Here is a 17,697-nt window from a genome sequence, read left to right as displayed (position 1 = left end):
TACATGTGTTTCATTTAATCGGCTCCACACCACATGACGACCGTGACAGGACTCCTAAGGACAACGCGCGGACTTTGTACGCGATAAGGTTTATCACACACACACCTGTTACGCCCGCAAGTCTCTAAATATTTTTCTCAAATAAAAAGCAACCCCCATCATGCACTTTTATGTTTTTAACGATCGTGGATGAAGAAAGAAAACATCCATGACGCAAACATATTTTTTTTATCTGTGGCCATGACCCAAATACCCTTCCCAGGACTCGAAATTCGAACCCGGAACCATCGGCTTAGCAGGCAGGTTCCCTACCGACTTAGACCGAAGGTCATTGTCGTCTTCAGAAGAACATACCGTACCACAGAATATAATAATACGTAGTACAAGTACGGCCACTGGCTACTTCGTATCTGTGTATATTGAGGATAAAAAAATGTAAACAGTGCGTAAAGGACGAAAATGTTTTGAAAAGTGAAAAGACAAATAACTAATTCACAACATATATTGTGGACAAAGTGCTAAATCAAGTGAATAAACGTTAAATAACAAAATAAATTGCGTGTAAACAAACATTATTTGTGAGTATTTCGGCGACTTTTCTAAAGAATAAACATTTTCTGACTATGAACTAGGACATGTTTGTGTACAGTGTTAATAAATAAAAGTGAAATAGACATTTATTCCAACCAAAATATAAGAAAACACAAAAAAATAACAAATTCTGACAAAAAAAAAACTACCTGCAGAAAAAAAACTGGTTTTAACGCCATCTACTGACGATCGAGTGCAACACAACAACTCCAATCGAACTTCTAAGCTTTGTCGTACACACTGCACACACCACAGTTTGGGAAACAACTACCAGAGGGCGCCATACGAGAAATAAAAGATGGACGATGTAATGAAGTTATTGGCCCAAATTCAAAAAGATCTCACTGAGCAAAAAAATACAATCCTCACAAATGGAGAGAAAGTAACTGAAGCCGTAACGTCGAATATAAATAACATTTTAGATGAAAAACTTAAATCACTGGAAGAAAAATATGATCACCTCAAAGAAAAGCAAGAAAATCAAGAAAAACTACTATTTTTTCTCGAAAAACAAGCAAGGCAAAGAAATATTGTTTTTTTCGGACTAGAGGAAAACGAGACCTCCTACGCGAGTTTGGAACGCATCGTATTAGACTTTGTAAAACAGCATTTCTCCCTAGAGCTGGACCGTAGAGACATTCAGGAAGTAAGAAGAATAGGGAAAAAAGGAGAAAGAGTGAGACCAATCACCGTTTCGTTCACTACACTAGGTATAAAAATAGACATATTTAAACAAAGAAGGGCCTTGAAGGATACTGCATACTACGTCAAAGAGGACTACCCCTTATATGTTCTAGAAAAAAGAAGACAACTACAAGAACAAGTCCAAGCAGAAAGAGAGAAAGGCAACATGGCAACAATAAAGTATGATAAACTTATTATACATAGCAATACGAACGCTGCCGGTAAAAACAAAAGAAAGCTCTCATTGTCCCCTGAACACAACAATTCAACACAGGACGAAAACAAACAATTTCAAGCTAGCAAGAAAAATAAAACCCAGGCAACGATCAAAAGGACGTCGAGTTTGTCGGAAGGAGTACTTAAACCTGGAATTTTAAACTACTTAACTAACTCTAAAAGTTCAAAAAATTCTTCCAAACAACAAGACGACGAAAACGCAAACATATAGCAACTAGCCCCTCCCTCGCACCTAAGTCACATACTAAATGAAAGAACAGAAAACGAACTACATCTTCCAAGCCGGCTGGTCACCGTGGTAGAGTACGACCACAACCCTCCAACAAAGAAAAAAAATAAGAGCGAAAGCCTAAAAATAGCAACTTACAATGTTAGAACCCTCTCTACGAAAGAAAAATACGTAGAGTTGATGTATGCTATTCGGAATCTAAACATAGACATACTCGGATTAGCTGAAATAAGAAAAATGGGATGTAAAATTGAAGAGCATAATGACTACATATTTTGCTACGTAGGCGAAACGCCCGGTTTACACGGCGTAGGATTTCTCATAAAAAAAGAATACAGATTAAACATTATACATTTCAGCGGCCTGTCCGAAAGAGTTGCACTACTACAACTAAGATTTAACAACATAAAGCTATCAGTAATACAAGCATATGCCCCCACACAAAATGCAAGTCAAGAAGAGCTAGAAAACTTCTATCAGACTCTACAAAAAGCACTCAAGCTCTCAGAAAATTGTAGCAAGATACTCGTCATAGGAGACTTCAACGCAAAAGTAGGACAACCAAAAAAGAACGAAATGCTAGTTATGGGCAAACATGGCTACGGTAAAAGAAACGATAGACCAGTTCGCACTTGAAAACAAACTTTCAATAATGAACTCATATTTTAAAAAGAAAAGTGGTCGAAAATGGACTTGGATATCACCAGATCAAAAAAAGAAGAATGAAATAGACTTTATAATGTCAAACTCTCGCAAAAGCATTACTAACATAGAAGTTCTAAGCAATGTAGAGTTTCCGTCTGACCACCGAATAGTAAGAGCTACATTATCCTTGAAAAATTTAAAACAGAGCAGAAAGCACTTTAAAAGCCCATCGTCATCACTGAAAACAGAAAATGAAATAAAAACTTTTCTTTCTAATCTCGAACAAAATATTAACGCAATACCGGATAACTTCAAAGAAAATGTTCAGAACTTTTATGATGCTATTGAGAACGGCATAAAAAATAGCCTTGTTCGAGGTCAATCAACAAGACGAAAGGCGCAGCCCTTATTTCTTCAGCGAAACTACAAAACATCTGATAGAGCGACGTAGCGAACTTTTAAAAACTAAAAATAAAAGTGGCGAACAAAAAAAGGAACTTTCATCCTTATTTAAACAGACAAGCAAGTCGATAAGATCAGACTTCAATGTGCACAAGAAAAATACCATAGAGGCCAACTTAATCCAACACAGAAGCGCTAAAAGAGCTTTAAAACAACTACGCACACACTCAGACTGGATCCAGACACTTAACCAGGGACCGACTCAAGCAAAGTCAAGGAAAGATGTAATATCATGCGCTACAGAATTCTATACAGACCTCTATGCTACAAGAACCAGCGACGCGTTACCAACAATAGAGCCGGAGAGTACCCAAACAAACGCAAACGAGATATTCAGGATAAAGGAAGAAGAAGTTACGAAACATATTAAAAAACTAAAGAACGAAAAAAGCCCTGGGCCAGATGGCTTACGAAACGAGAGTCTCAAAATCGGAGCACCAGTACTCACTAAACCACTGACGAGCATATTTAATATGGTCTTAAGTACAGGCCATACTCCGAAACAATGGTATGCATCAGACATCATACTTCTTTACAAAAAAGGAAATCCTTTGGACATAGCCAACTACCGCCCCATAAGCTTGCTGTCTACTGTATACAAACTTTTTAGCTCTATCATACAAGATAAAATAAATCCCCTTATAGACAGCATGCAGCCAATAGAACAAGCAGGATTTCGCTCCGGTTTTTCAACTATGGACCACATTCACACTATGGAACAAGTTGTAGAGAAATACAGTGAGTTTAATAAAACTCTATATATGTGCTTTATTGATTACACGAAAGCTTTCGATAGCATAAACCACGACTCTATATGGAAAGCCCTTGGAAAATGTGGAGTAAGCCCAGAAGTAACAATAATGCTAAAAAACCTGTACTCAAAAAATATAAGTAGAGTCAAGCTGGAAACCAGAGGGGAGGTGTTTAAAATAGGTAAAGGCGTCAGACAAGGCGATCCGCTCTCTCCTAAGCTTTTTATAGCCGTCCTGCAAAATGTATTCGCCAAACTGAACTGGGAAAAAACAGAAGGAATCAAAATAAATAACACAAGGCTGCACCATCTCAGATTTGCAGACGACATTGTTTTATTTGCTGAAAACTACCAAAAGCTGGCAAAAATGATACATGAGCTTAACTTGCAGAGCAAAAAAGTAGGTTTGCACATGAACCTTAATAAAACTAAGATAATGACCAACGGCACTAAAAGCACAATTCTATTAGACGATGTCGAAATAGAATACGTAGACAGCTACTTATACTTAGGAAAGATGGTATCATTTGCCAAAACCAACATCGAAGACGAGGTAAATAGACGAATTACTTGCAGTTGGAATAAATATTGGGCACACAAAGATATAAGAGTTTTGAATGATTCACGGTTATTTTCATTAGACTTATATTGACCGGGATATAGACCGTGATTACCTTTACACAAAGATATACTGAAAGGTGACTACAACCTAAATATGAAAAAGACAGTCATGGATACTTGTATTCTCCCTTGCTTGACGTATGGGTCCCAGACATGGGCTTATACAAAAAACATTAAAAACAAAATAGTCAGTTGTCAACGAGCTATGGAGCGAAGCATCTTAAACTTGAGAAAAATATATAAAGTAAAAAGCGAAACAATTAGAAAGAAAACAAAACTGACAGATGCTTTACACCATGCCTTAAAACTGAAATGGCGATGGGCCGGTCACGTAGCAAGATGCACCGACCAACGCTGGACCCTCGCCGCCACGAAATGGGAAGGTCCATCTGGGAAAAGAAAAACTGGACATCCACGACAAAGATGGGCGGATGACATGAGCTTACCGGCAAAAACTGGCTAACAGTTGCCAAAGATAGAACGAGGTGGAAGGTGCTGGAGGAGGCCTATACCCTAGAAAAGGGGTCCCTATAATTTATATTTAATTTTAAAATAAGTATATATGTAACTAGGTTAAGTTTAAGGGAATATTAAAGGCTTTATTATTATTATTATTATAGTACAAGTACAGAAGACTTACTTCTTTAATTGTTCACAAACTGTCGCCATTCTAAAATTTTTAACCTACATCATAAATTAAATATAACAAGATCATACCATCCCATACATTAAAATTCGACCGCCAAAGAAGGCGCATACACTACACACTACACCACACATAGATGGCGCCACAAAAAAAATGTCTTGTAGCTTTCGACTATACTTGTAGTTGGTTGTGTGAAGTAACTAAGGGCCCATAAATACATGAAAGGCTACCAACCCTCCTTCATCTGAAAGGTCTTAAGCGCCTTGTTTTTCCGAATAACTTGTGACGTTTTGTGCAAGGCCGTTGTTCGTAAATCGAGCATCGCTCCCGGCCGCAGCGAACGCGTGTTCAAGTGCATAGTCCAAACCACGGCACAGTACTCGTAAAATAATGGTAGAACTATTTTAACCTTAATAATAATAATAAAGGTTATATAGACTTGGCTCACGAGATAACCGCCATGTAGGATGTTGATTCGACGCTCATTGTTCCGATAGTCGTTTCAGCGAACGGTCTCCTAGCGAAGTCTCGACCAAAATCTTAAGAGACTCTCGCTAGGTGGCTGGATCAAGGGCCAGATGCAGAAGGCGGTGATCTTGGACACGGCGCGGATAGTCCGACGGTTCCTCTCTCTGCAGCTTGGGCCCTGCCCCGCTGCTGGCGGCACACAAGGTTAGGTTTAAGTACCTACATAATATTGCTGTTTAGACAACGGGGTTGATGACTGTAGATGCCGATTTACGAGCGGCACGACCTGCCACATTTTTGGCAGAGAAAACTCATGCCACCGGAGGTTCCAGCCTCGGTTTGCTATTAGGACCAGTTTTATATCATTATTCTTACTATATCTTGAAGCACCTGGTGGCCTAGCGGTAAGAGGGTGCGACTAACGATCCGGAGGTCGCGAGTTCGAACCCCGGCTCGTACCAATGAGTTTTTCGAAACTTATGTGCGAAATGTCATTTCATATTTGCCAGTCGCTTTTCGGTGAAGGAAAACATCGTGAGGAAACCGGACTGACGCCGTGTCTTGCGTGGGCGACGGTCGAGCGACCGTCGCCGTAGCGTCTCATACTTCCATATCGATAAGGTTTGATTTCGTATGCGTCGCATCGCCGTCGCGCGGCCATCGCGCGACCGTCGCCCACGCAAGACACGGCGTAAGTCCAATAAGGCCTAGTTACCTTTCGGGATGGAAGGTCAGATGGCAGTCGCTTTTATAAAAACTAGTGCCTACGTCAAATTTCGGGATTAGTTGTTAAAGCGGTCCCAGGCTCCCATGAGCCGTGGCAAATTCCGGGATAACGCAAGGAGGATGATGATGTTCTTACTGTATCTTGTAGGAAACTGTGCCATGCACAGTAATAGTACACCTCAACTAAAGTTGGGGCGTGCATGGCATGCAACATGCTTTCAATCGCTCTTCAGTTTCAGCGAGTAGTACAGAGCATTCCGTCGATAAGTTGCTTAAGGTGCGCAAGTTCCCTTTTAGTAGCATGCTTGAGTGCAATATTATGAGATATATTCTGTCAGACAAGTCTGTGAGTAAATAAGAAGTATAAGAACTAAGAAAACTATAGCTATCCTTTTCTCTAGCATTCTAAAGAAAAGGATAAAGGAAGTTTTCTTTGTTCTTATTTACTGACAGACTTGGTTGACAGAGTATATATCAGGTAAAGAGGAAAAAAGAAAAAGGAAAGGAATGAGGAAAGAGGATAAGGGAAGTTGTAACTTCAAACATCAGTAAATGATGGTAAATGCAAGTTACATGTATAGGCATAGTTATAGTGACATCTAGCGACAATGACGCGTCAATCACGCGTAAAATAGCGTGAATTATCAGTACCACTACTCGATACTAGGTGTCAATAGTGTCTCGTCTGTCAAAAATGTAATATTAGAACAGTTTACAACTTATATTACAATCAAAAGGAATTGAAAACAGAATACTGATTAATACTATAAATATCTGGGCGACCGAGCTTCGCTCGGTTCTATTTTAATATATCACGTCTTTAGATAAAAAAAACTCTTATAAATACAAAAACAAAAAAAGATAAAAAACAAAAACTTAATTTCTGGCCGGGATTCGAAACCCTGACACCTACGATCTATCTGCGTACATTATACCGACCTCGTACGACTGAGCTAAGCGGAATCGATGCGCGCGCGGCGAAATTAACGACCATATTTTACGTTTACTAACGCAAAAGAAAAACTCATGAAAACTCGAAAATTCGCGTTTTCCGGGATCTAAGACTACGCTAGATCGATTTTTCACCCCCGAAAACCCCCACATAACAAATTTCAGCGAAATCGTTAGAGCGGTTTCCAAGATCGTCGGTATAAATAAATAAATATACAAGAATTGCTCGTTTTAAAGTATAAGATATTAGCTAAATATTGATGAACATTAGACTCTTCGTTTGTCGCGACATTTATTGACAAGTAGCAGTACTGATACTTTAAGCTAGTTGACGCGTGATTGTCGCTAGATGTCACTTTAATTATGCCTATACAAATAACTCGCATTTACTGATGTATGGAGGTACAACTCTTCCCGTAAATATTCCTCTATGGTATCAGGTGACTTAATATGCATTATACGCTATATTCATATTCATATTCATTTATTTCGTAAATGCACAGATACATTACACGTCAACAGTTACAGTCAAGAACCTTATATACATACTGGACATTTCGTGCCGACCAATGAGTTGAAGCCAGGTTCATTCACCTTTACTCCTGTGTTCTATCTCATTCCAACACTGTGATGTATTGCCAGATAAGTTAATAAAAAAAAGTATAAAACATTCTTCAATCAAATTGACTTACTTTTCTTTGTATTATACAAAAAAAAACTCAATCAAAAACCTTATTTCTCCGGTATTTACCTCCTGCGTACTATGGGAACACTAATAATAAAAAAATATGCTCGATATGTCAGAATTGTCAAAATTAATTCACCGATTCAGAGATTTATTTTGCAAAATAAACGTTTTTCGACGATTTACTTAAGTTCTGAGCTATGTATTGCATAGTGAACCATTGTGGAAGTAAATGGAAACCGAAATCCGACGTAAAATTTCACAAGTAAGTACTTATTTTACCAAAATGTTCATAAACCTCACTGGCAATAAATTTTCTTCTATTTTGCTTGTAATCTTGGTTAGTTCTTATCATTATATTGTTTTCATTGTCTCAAATTATATCAAAATTCCCACGAATAGGTTTAGAACGATAAATATGACCTTTAAAGAAAAATAATGCTATGTGTGGTTTTACGACTAGGGTGACCAATCTTTTTTCTTGCATGGTATTTACTCTTATTGAATGGAGCTAAATCTATCAACTTGGTACGGTTTCTATGTTCATAGTTCATATCACAGTAAAATAATACCAACTTTATATAATTTATGTCTTTACAATTAACATGAATAATATTAAACTTTTCAGTGTTCCAAAAGATGAAGGAAGGAGGCAGCATTGGCTGTCGATTGTACCGATAAAAGGAAATGTTTCAGAGCGTTCGACAATTTGCAGATTTGCACTTTAAGCCTGAAGATTATGACACAGAAAGAAATTTTAAAAATCAGTCCAGTAACGACGGATATATCGTGGCATAAACATTAAATTGAGATACATATATACATGCGAAGAGAATTGAAATACGTACGAATTGAGAACCACCTTCCTTGAGATTTGGGGCGGCGCTTAAAAATAAAGATATTGTTTTAAAACGTCCTAGTATTTCATTATTTCCCCATTGACAAATACTTCCCTTATATTTTTGTGGCTATTCCCACTAGTTACCACCAAGTTTTTACCTGTCCTAACTACTGGGATTTCCCCCACATTGTTAATTACCACACCGGGGGTTGATAGCTACTGGGATTAGTTTTCCCAGTAGTTACTACCAAAATATTATTGTGATGGTTTAAAGTGACCAAAACACTAAAATATATATTCCATTGCATGCTTTAATAAACACAGGTGTCAGTTAGTAAAAGACAAATACTTATGTAACTCCGTATAGACAGATAAAGTCTAAGAAAAAAACGTACCTCAAAACCATACAGAAAAAGGTACGGTGAGCTAGATGGCGATACACCTTTGGGGTACGCTCAGCTAGATGGCGCTAATATTAATATTTGACATTTTAACACATCAATATCATATCAAGCTGAGAATATTGTCAAAACGGAGGTTCAAAGGTTTTAAGCCTGTGTCGAGAGATGTAATACGTCAAATTCCGCGGGATATCCCTAATGTATGCTTAATCATGGACACCCTAAAGAAAGAGATGCAAGACCGGCGTGACGTAATTCAAGGTCAAATTTTCTGGCTTCAAAGTAATGTTCGGCGTGCAACATCCAGTATGTATATAAGATTCTTGGTTACAGTTCATATATTAAAATTTAGAATAATAATTAAACTTTAAATTTTTGAATTGAATTAAGAGATCATAATACAATATTAAAAGTAATTAGAATAATAATTGGATACATTACATAAATGTTAAATGTCACAAAATTATCAGACAAATTAGCCTTGTTCCTCCGTCCCCATTTCACCTCAGGACCACCAGACAATCGGCAATGCGGCATCGCTTCACGGTTAGTATTCCAAAAATATCTACGCACTATGCGTTTCGCTTCAACATTTATTTTGCGAACCGCCAAGGAGTGGAATGCCCTGCCTGAGTCTGTGTTCCTACATGAGTACAATCCAGGTTTCTTTAAAGCAAGAGTAAATAGGTACGAGTATCTCATAGGTAAGCGTGATCCACCGTAGACCGCATCATCACTTACCATCAGGTGTGATCGTGGTCAAACGTCTACCTATTCATACTAAAAAAAAAAAAAATTAGAGCAACTTACCTATTGGAAACTTGCATGAAGGAGTGGCCCTGATTCTGAGCGAGCTCCATTGGAGGCCACGTCTTCGCCTCGGCTAGTCTGTGCCACAAGTATGCCCTTTTACTCGTATATTAAATAACCTAACCACAAAATTAAATTTTGAGAAAATCCCCGACATATTGGACCGATTTTCATGAAACATGGCTAAGAACACTCCCGACTATCTCAGCTTTCAAACAAAAAAATATAAATATAAATCGGTTCATCCGTTCGGGAGCTACGATGCCACAAACAGACACACACACAGACAGACAGACACGTCAAATTAATAATACCCCGTCGTTTTTGCATCGGGGGTTAAAAATACACGTCGTATGGGCATGATCGACATTTATGCTAATAGTGGCTGCCTTTGGTACTAATTTGACTCCATTTTTTTTCCAATAGCCCGGGCACCCCCCACTGCTGGGCAAATGCTGTGATTCCCACAGCTCCATTAAATTAAACGCAGAAAAGCCCACAAAAAAAGGGCGGGACCAATGCTCTACGTGAGTCTCATGACACAGGCAAGGGCAGCATCCTTTCAGTGTACCCCTTAAATTAGTTATCAATGAAGTTTCAAAAGGGCTTCTACATATTGGCTTCGGCTTTGCACACGTCTCCCAAAAGCCCAGCCCCAATGGCTTTAGGGTTAGGAAAAGTAATGTAATCAAAATATATCAATACCCATAAGTGCCTATGCATCCCGTTTGAAATCCCTTTTTTAGCCCCCACACAAAATGACTGGCCCAAAATTGATTGAGCCCACGGTAAGCTCAAAAAGGCTTGTGTAATATACAAATACTTATACACATAGAAAACAGGAGGCAAATATAATAAATGTCCTTACCGGGATTCGAACCAAGGACCATTGCTTAGCAGGCAGTATCACTACCCTAGGCCAGACCGGTCGTCAAACCCGTAGTCGTAGATAAATATCTTCACCGTCAAAATACCTCACTAAGACCATTGAAGCATAAATAATTTCTTTATCCACACTGCATTATGCAGCCAAGTTTAAACCAGCTATAAATACTACCCCCCCTGTCCGTCAAGCCAGGGGTGATAAAATATTCAGGGGCCTAAAAGCCTTTCTATGTTATTGCCAGACTCCAAGTTTATAATCAGATTTCATTTACCTGCTAACTTGTGTTTGGATTTGGAATATTCAGTGTGGATAATTGGATATTGTACAATATCCATATCCATCACTCATGTAAATAGGAAAGTGTGTGAGTCTCTTTATCCGTCTTTTATGGTGCTCCCACACTGACTGTTATTATAAATGTTATAAACGGTGTAAAATGAAGAAACCGAATAATTTGAACAGCGTATTCCTCATCATATTAGAAGAGTTATTATGAACTCTTCTGGATTTCGCTAACTTTCAAAAGTTAAGCATTTAAAAAAATAACAATTATTTATTATTTCTCAGAACAAAACGCTGTTTTGATGGCGATGATGCCGTGATCGGACATAATCTAACTATCCTCATTGATAGATATCAAAAAGTGACCAGTGACTTATTGCAAAAAATAATTTATTTAGAAAAAAAAATGTTGTATTTTATTTAAAGTATCAGTTTAGGTTTTATATGGAAATACATACAAAAAAAACTAAAAAAGATTACAAACAAATTTTTTTTTTGCTTAATTTGCTTAACGTGATAGGTATAACATTATTTTGCCCTCAGAAATGCGTAGTTAAAATCTTTCGGTTTCCTCATGTTACACAGTCTATAACATTGTATGACAGGGATAACATAATGTTGATGCTATGGCATTGTCCCTGTCACACACTATTATATAATAACAGCCAGTGTGTAAGCACCATCAAGGCAAAACGGAGCAACGTATTGACGTGAATTTTTAAGTGGAAATAATTCTGCTGAAGGGATGGAGTGACATGGACTACTTTTTGTCTCTTGCTAACACTGCTAACACCCCCCACTTTCCTAAAATAGGGGGTGGAAAGTCTGGAGCATTCTGCAATTTTCGAATATAACGCGAGCGAAGCCGCGGGCAAAAGCTAATAGTTTTCTATATTACTCGATTGATTATGTACGAAAATAGTAGGTACAGTATGCAACGTTGGGCGGTAAGTTAAATTTTGCAAACGAGTAAATTAAATCGCGTCGTCTTTTCGGAGGGATTTAAAGACTCGAGTTTGCAATATTCTTACATCCAATATTTTTTATCACACCTTCATTATAAAAATATGTAAATAGGGAAAATTAAATACGGTATTATAAATTTCATAACTCCCTAGAGAGAACGATTTTACAACTCCATGGCTCTTGCATGCTATTGCACATTTACTGTGAACCAAAGACATATGTAACTCCGTATAGACAGATAGTCTAAGAAAAGAAAAAGGTACGGTGACCTAGTTGGCGATACACCTTTGGGGGACGCTCGGCTAGATGGCGCTAATAATAATATTTGACATTTTAACACATATCTAGCTAAGAATATGGGCCAAATTGTCAAAACTGAGATTCAAAAGTTTTAAGCTTGTGTCGAGAGATGGCAGTCTATGCACTATGACTACACATTTTACTTTGACGGTAACTCTCTATAATACTCGATCCTCTTTGCTGTGAACTAACCGTGAATCATTAAAATACGTATATAACATAACTAACATAACATAACTATTAAGGGCCAGTTGCATCAACCACATTTGACAGACACATCATCGTCACTCAGCAGACTTCTATGGAACTTCTCATACAATAAAATTTAACGAACGCTTTAACGGTGTCAGACGGTTTGGTGCAACTGGTCCTAAGTATGCTAAACAAAAGACTACGAACAATGAGGAATAAGCTGATTCATAAAGGATTTACATAAACTTCGATAGTTTTATCAATAATAGATTATATATCGTCACTACTTTTAAAAAATCTCGTATCTCGCGCTGCTTCTCAAAGTTAAAACGCAGTAAGTCTATATGCATTCCATACATACTTACTACAATTTTCTTTTCATTGACAGACGAAGATACAAGTTTTTTTAAAAGTAGTGACGATATGTAGGTAAAAATATTATAGAATTCCTTTGAAATTACCTCCGACGACGGTTGACGTTACGTGATGGCACCTGGAGGATCCGAAAAAATGCCGAGGTCGAGGAGTTAGTGGCCGAACTCAATATCATCGGCGAAAGGAAACCTCAGACTTCGCTGGTTCGGTCACTTACTTAGAATGGGAAACGATCGGGCTGTCAAGAGAGCGTTCTTGGGTCGACCGGCTGGTGGCCTGGTGGCGGGTCGACCCAGGTATCGCTGGGAGGACAGTGTGGTGGCGGATCTGCGTCGGCTTCAAGTCAGTGACTGGCAAGAGGCTGCGCAGGATCGGGACAGGTGGCGATCTCTCGTTTCGGAGGCCAAGATTCACTTTGGATCAGTGAGGCAAAACATTTTTTTTTAGATTTTTTTTAACGCTAATTGATGTGGACATAATACATTTCGTGCTAAATTATTATGTATGAAAACAAAATATCATCTATTAAAAAAATCATGTAGTGAGACTGATTATTAGTGATTTTCTGTCCCTTCTGTCTGTAGCTTCATTCTTTGAATTCTTCAGTCATTGCACACTGAGAGAAATTTGCATTGTGAATTTAACAAGTTCGACTTGTTGCGGTTTATCCGTTTGAATCAGCCAAACGTATATTGTTTAAAACAATATGTGTCAGGTTGTTTTTATAAAATCGACTTGTTGATTCAAATATATTGCCGATTCAAATGACAAGTAGCTTGTTGTTTGAACCAAAGAGCACGTAGGCGCTATTTTAACCAAAAAACTTGTTGAACGAACATGAAAACTGGTTGTATTTTCTCTCAGTGCAAGTGCTTTTCGACCGGTACGGTGCGTAAGCCTTCTGAATCTTTGGCGGTATCTACCAAGAACGATTTAATACTGTACTGCCAAATCCCATACAAAATAGCGTACCCCTGAAATGTATGGCTTTTTAGGCTTAAAACTAGATGACGCTGTTCGCAGCCTGGAAGTGGCCAAAATCATATTTTCCCCAAATAAGTTGCGTGTTTTTATTTTTAACCCCCGACGCAAAAACGGAGGGGTGTTATAAGTTTGACGTGTCTGTCTGTCTGTCTGTCTGTCCGTCTGTCTGTCTGTCTGTCTGTCCGTCTGTCTGTCTGTCTGTCTGTCTGTCTGTCTGTTTGTCTGTCTGTCTGTGTGTGTGTCTGTCTGTGGCATCGTAGCTCCCGAACGGATGAACCGATTTAGATTTAGTTTTTTTTGTCTGAAAGCTGAGTCATTATGTATGTAAATCCTATATAAATAATCCTTGACGGTACCTACAATAGTACATATATTATGTAATGGTAACTTTATGAAGGCTATAAAAGTTGAGTACCGTGGTTAGGCCACGAGGCCTGCCGAGTGGCCTAAGTAAGGTACGAATCTTTTAGCCTTCAAAATGTTACAATTGTATACTATACTTTTTCTACGACAGTCAAATACGTACCTATCCGAGAACAATAAAATGGGTATATTGTACGTCATGTAACGCTTTCTTCGACTTTTCAGGTAACAAACTATCAGTAACAGCGCCATATAGCCTTGATTTATAGTTGAGTACATTATTGATCAGAATAACTCATAATAATTAATAACTTAAAATTTTGCACAATAACGTCGACCGATAATAAACTACACAAAACACTAAAATAGTTTCGACAAAGTTTACAAATTTCCAACAAAACACGCGCCGAACAAGCCATAGACAAGACAAATCACTACATAGTATAAAACAAAGTCGCTTTCTCTGTCCCTATGTATGCTTAAATCTTTAAAACTACGCAACGGATTTTGATGCGGTTTTTTTTAATAGAGTGATTCTAGGGGAAGGTTTACATGTAGGTATAGTACCCGTGCGAAGCCGGGGCGGGTTGCTAGTAGAAAATAAACGGGTTCTCAATTACGAAAAATGTGGTTGCGTTCAAGAATATTTAAACGTCGAATGAGAAATTATATGATAGAATTATGCTTTTTACCTTTGTTTTGCAATATCTAATATTTAAAACGCATTTCAGTAATTTCAGTATATTTTTCATCTTGATTTTAATTATTTTATTTTTATTTTTCTTTATTAAGGAAAACGAACAGCATTATATAATACATTGTAAATCGTACATTTAGGTGGATCATAAGCCAATGAAGTTTTCACTAATAGGTAACACTTATGTGTAAAAGTATGCACAAAGTTATAAATTTAAGCTAGTGTAACATAAGTTACTTTAGTACAAAACGTTACAAAATTATTATTTTTTGATACAAATGCATGCAAAAACTTAATTATAAAGTATTTCTAATCGTGTTTACATAACTAGTATACTTTTGATGTAAGATATCGGTATGGCTATACATAGTATTATGGGTGGAGCAGGCTCTTATAGTAAAACGATTTGTTGAGTAATTATTCCTAGATGGCTTTACAGCAAAGGTATTTTTGGAGCGAGTACGCAGACCGGAGCATTTAAGAGATATGTTACTTAATAGATATGGAGAATCAACAATATTATTGATAATTTTATAAAGTAAGATCTGGTCACTGTGTTCTCTACGTTTCTGCAAGGGTACAATATCGTTGAATGTAACATTCTTAAAGAGCGTAGCCGTGTTTGCATAGAAAATCGGCCCTTTCGCCAAATGTTCACTGTAATTTTTTTTTAAAGAGCTCTCATGACAAATATTATTTACTGTAAGTTTGAGGTTTCTATCTTTTTTATTTTCTGAGATATGATTTTTTTTATTAATTTACATAATATCCATTTTTTTCAACATTGGCTAATGCGATTCACTTGAACTTTTGGGACAATAATATACATGTAATGACTCACATGTTCTAGCAATAATATTTAATAGTGCCGAAAAAAATCTTGGCTTAAAGTAGGAAACAAATCTTCAGTATTTTTTCTCGCTTTTTAGAAAAGCGACACCTATAGTTCTTTGTCAAGTAATTGCTTATATAAAGGCCCGCAATATATATTTTTTTCAAAATAATCCAGGAGGTACTTCATACTAGAAAATGGAATAATAAAGGATACTACCCATACCGCAAACGAGCTACACAGTAAATAGGTGAATTTTAGTCGCAAACCTCTTTATTATTAACAATATTGGTACTGGAAGATTGCATTCATAAAGGTATTACGACTAAAATTCACCTATTTACTGTGTAGCTCGTTTGCGGTATGGGTAGTATCCTTTATTATTCCATTTTCTAGTATGAAGTACCTACTGGATTATTTTGAAAAAAATATATGTTGCAGGCCTTTATATAAGCAATTACTTGACAAAGAACTGTAGGTGTCGCTTTTCTAAAAAGCGAGAAAAAAATACTGAAGTTTTGTTTCCTACTTTAAGCCAAGATTTTTTTCGGCACTATTAAATATTATTGCTAGAACATGTGAGTCATTACATGTATATTATTGTCCCAAAAGTTCAAGTGAATCGCATTAGCCAATGTTGAAAAAAATGGATATTATGTAAATTAATAAAAAAAATCATATCTCAGAAAATAAAAAAGATAGAAACCTCAAACTTACAGTAAATAATATTTGTCACGAGAGCTCTTTAAAAAAAAATTACAGTGAACATTTGGCGAAAGGGCCGATTTTCTATGCAAACACGGCTACGCTCTTTAGTTTTCAGACGATTTATGAAGCAAAATATTAATTATTTTTAAAAAGCTAGTTATCACTGCAATTGAAAGCAAACCAGACCTGTTAAATGGAAGTTTTACTTAAAAAAAAATTAACACAACTCCTATATATTATATTCATATGATTACTGCTCAGCAGTTATCATTTGAACCTATAGACAAATAGACTTTCTTATCGTTACTCAAATGAAGTTAATTTGGATACCGCTGAAAATAATCTGTTTGACAGACTTAAGTGCTGGGGGCCGATTTTTGAGTCTCACGGCGTTCGAATTCAGAAAATTGTCACTGAAAATAATAGGCAATTCACCGTTTTCAACCGGTATTGTGAAAGTGAGATTCAAAAATCGGCCCACTGGAATAGAAAAAATAACTAATTCAATCATACAAATCCGTGTCACACGTGTCGTGTAAGATCTTACCGACCACGAGGATAAGCAGCGTTGCTTACGATGATTAGTAACCGGATTACATCCGCCAGTGATTGACAGCTGGGGCCATAAAATTGGCGATTTCAAACTACTAACTAATTATCATATCAGCATTGCGATACAGCGAGGGAATGTCGCCAGTAGGTATCCTTGGTACAATACCTCAAGGGCCTATTTTAGACATTAGCTAGTTTTTAGGGTTCCGTAGTCAACTAGGAACCCTTATAGTTTCGCCATGTCTGTCTGTCCGTCCGTCCGTCCGCGGATAATCTCAGTAACCGTTAGTACTAGAAAGCTGAAATTTGGTACCAATATGAATATCAATCACGCCAACAATGTGCAAAAATAAAAAATGGAAAAAAATGTTTTATTAGGGTACTCCCCCTACATGTAAAGTGGGGGCTGATATTTTTTTTCATTCCAACCCCAACGTGTGATATATTGTTGGATAGGTATTTAAAAATGAATAAGGGTTTACTAAGATCTTTTTTTGATAATATTAATATTTTCGGAAATAATCGCTCCTAAAGGAAAAAAAAGTGCGTCCCCCCCCCTCTAACTTTTGAACCATAATTATGTTTAAAAAATATGAAAAAAATCACAAAAGTAGAACTTTAGAAACACTTTCTAGGAAAATTGTTTTGAACTTAAGTAATAGGTTCAGTAGTTTTTGGGAAAAATACGGAAAACTACGGAACCCTACACTGAGCGTGGCCCGACACGCTCTTGCAGGCCGGTATATTTAAGTTTAGTCTTAGTCTCTTATATAATTATAAAAATATGTTCATGTAAATAAAGACTTTGTTTA

The sequence above is a fragment of the Leguminivora glycinivorella genome, chromosome 14 (assembly GCF_023078275.1).
Source record: "Leguminivora glycinivorella isolate SPB_JAAS2020 chromosome 14, LegGlyc_1.1, whole genome shotgun sequence".
NCBI lineage: Eukaryota > Metazoa > Arthropoda > Insecta > Lepidoptera > Tortricidae > Leguminivora > Leguminivora glycinivorella.
The sequence above is the reverse complement of the archived record's forward strand: the minus strand, read 5'-3'. Positions refer to the sequence as shown.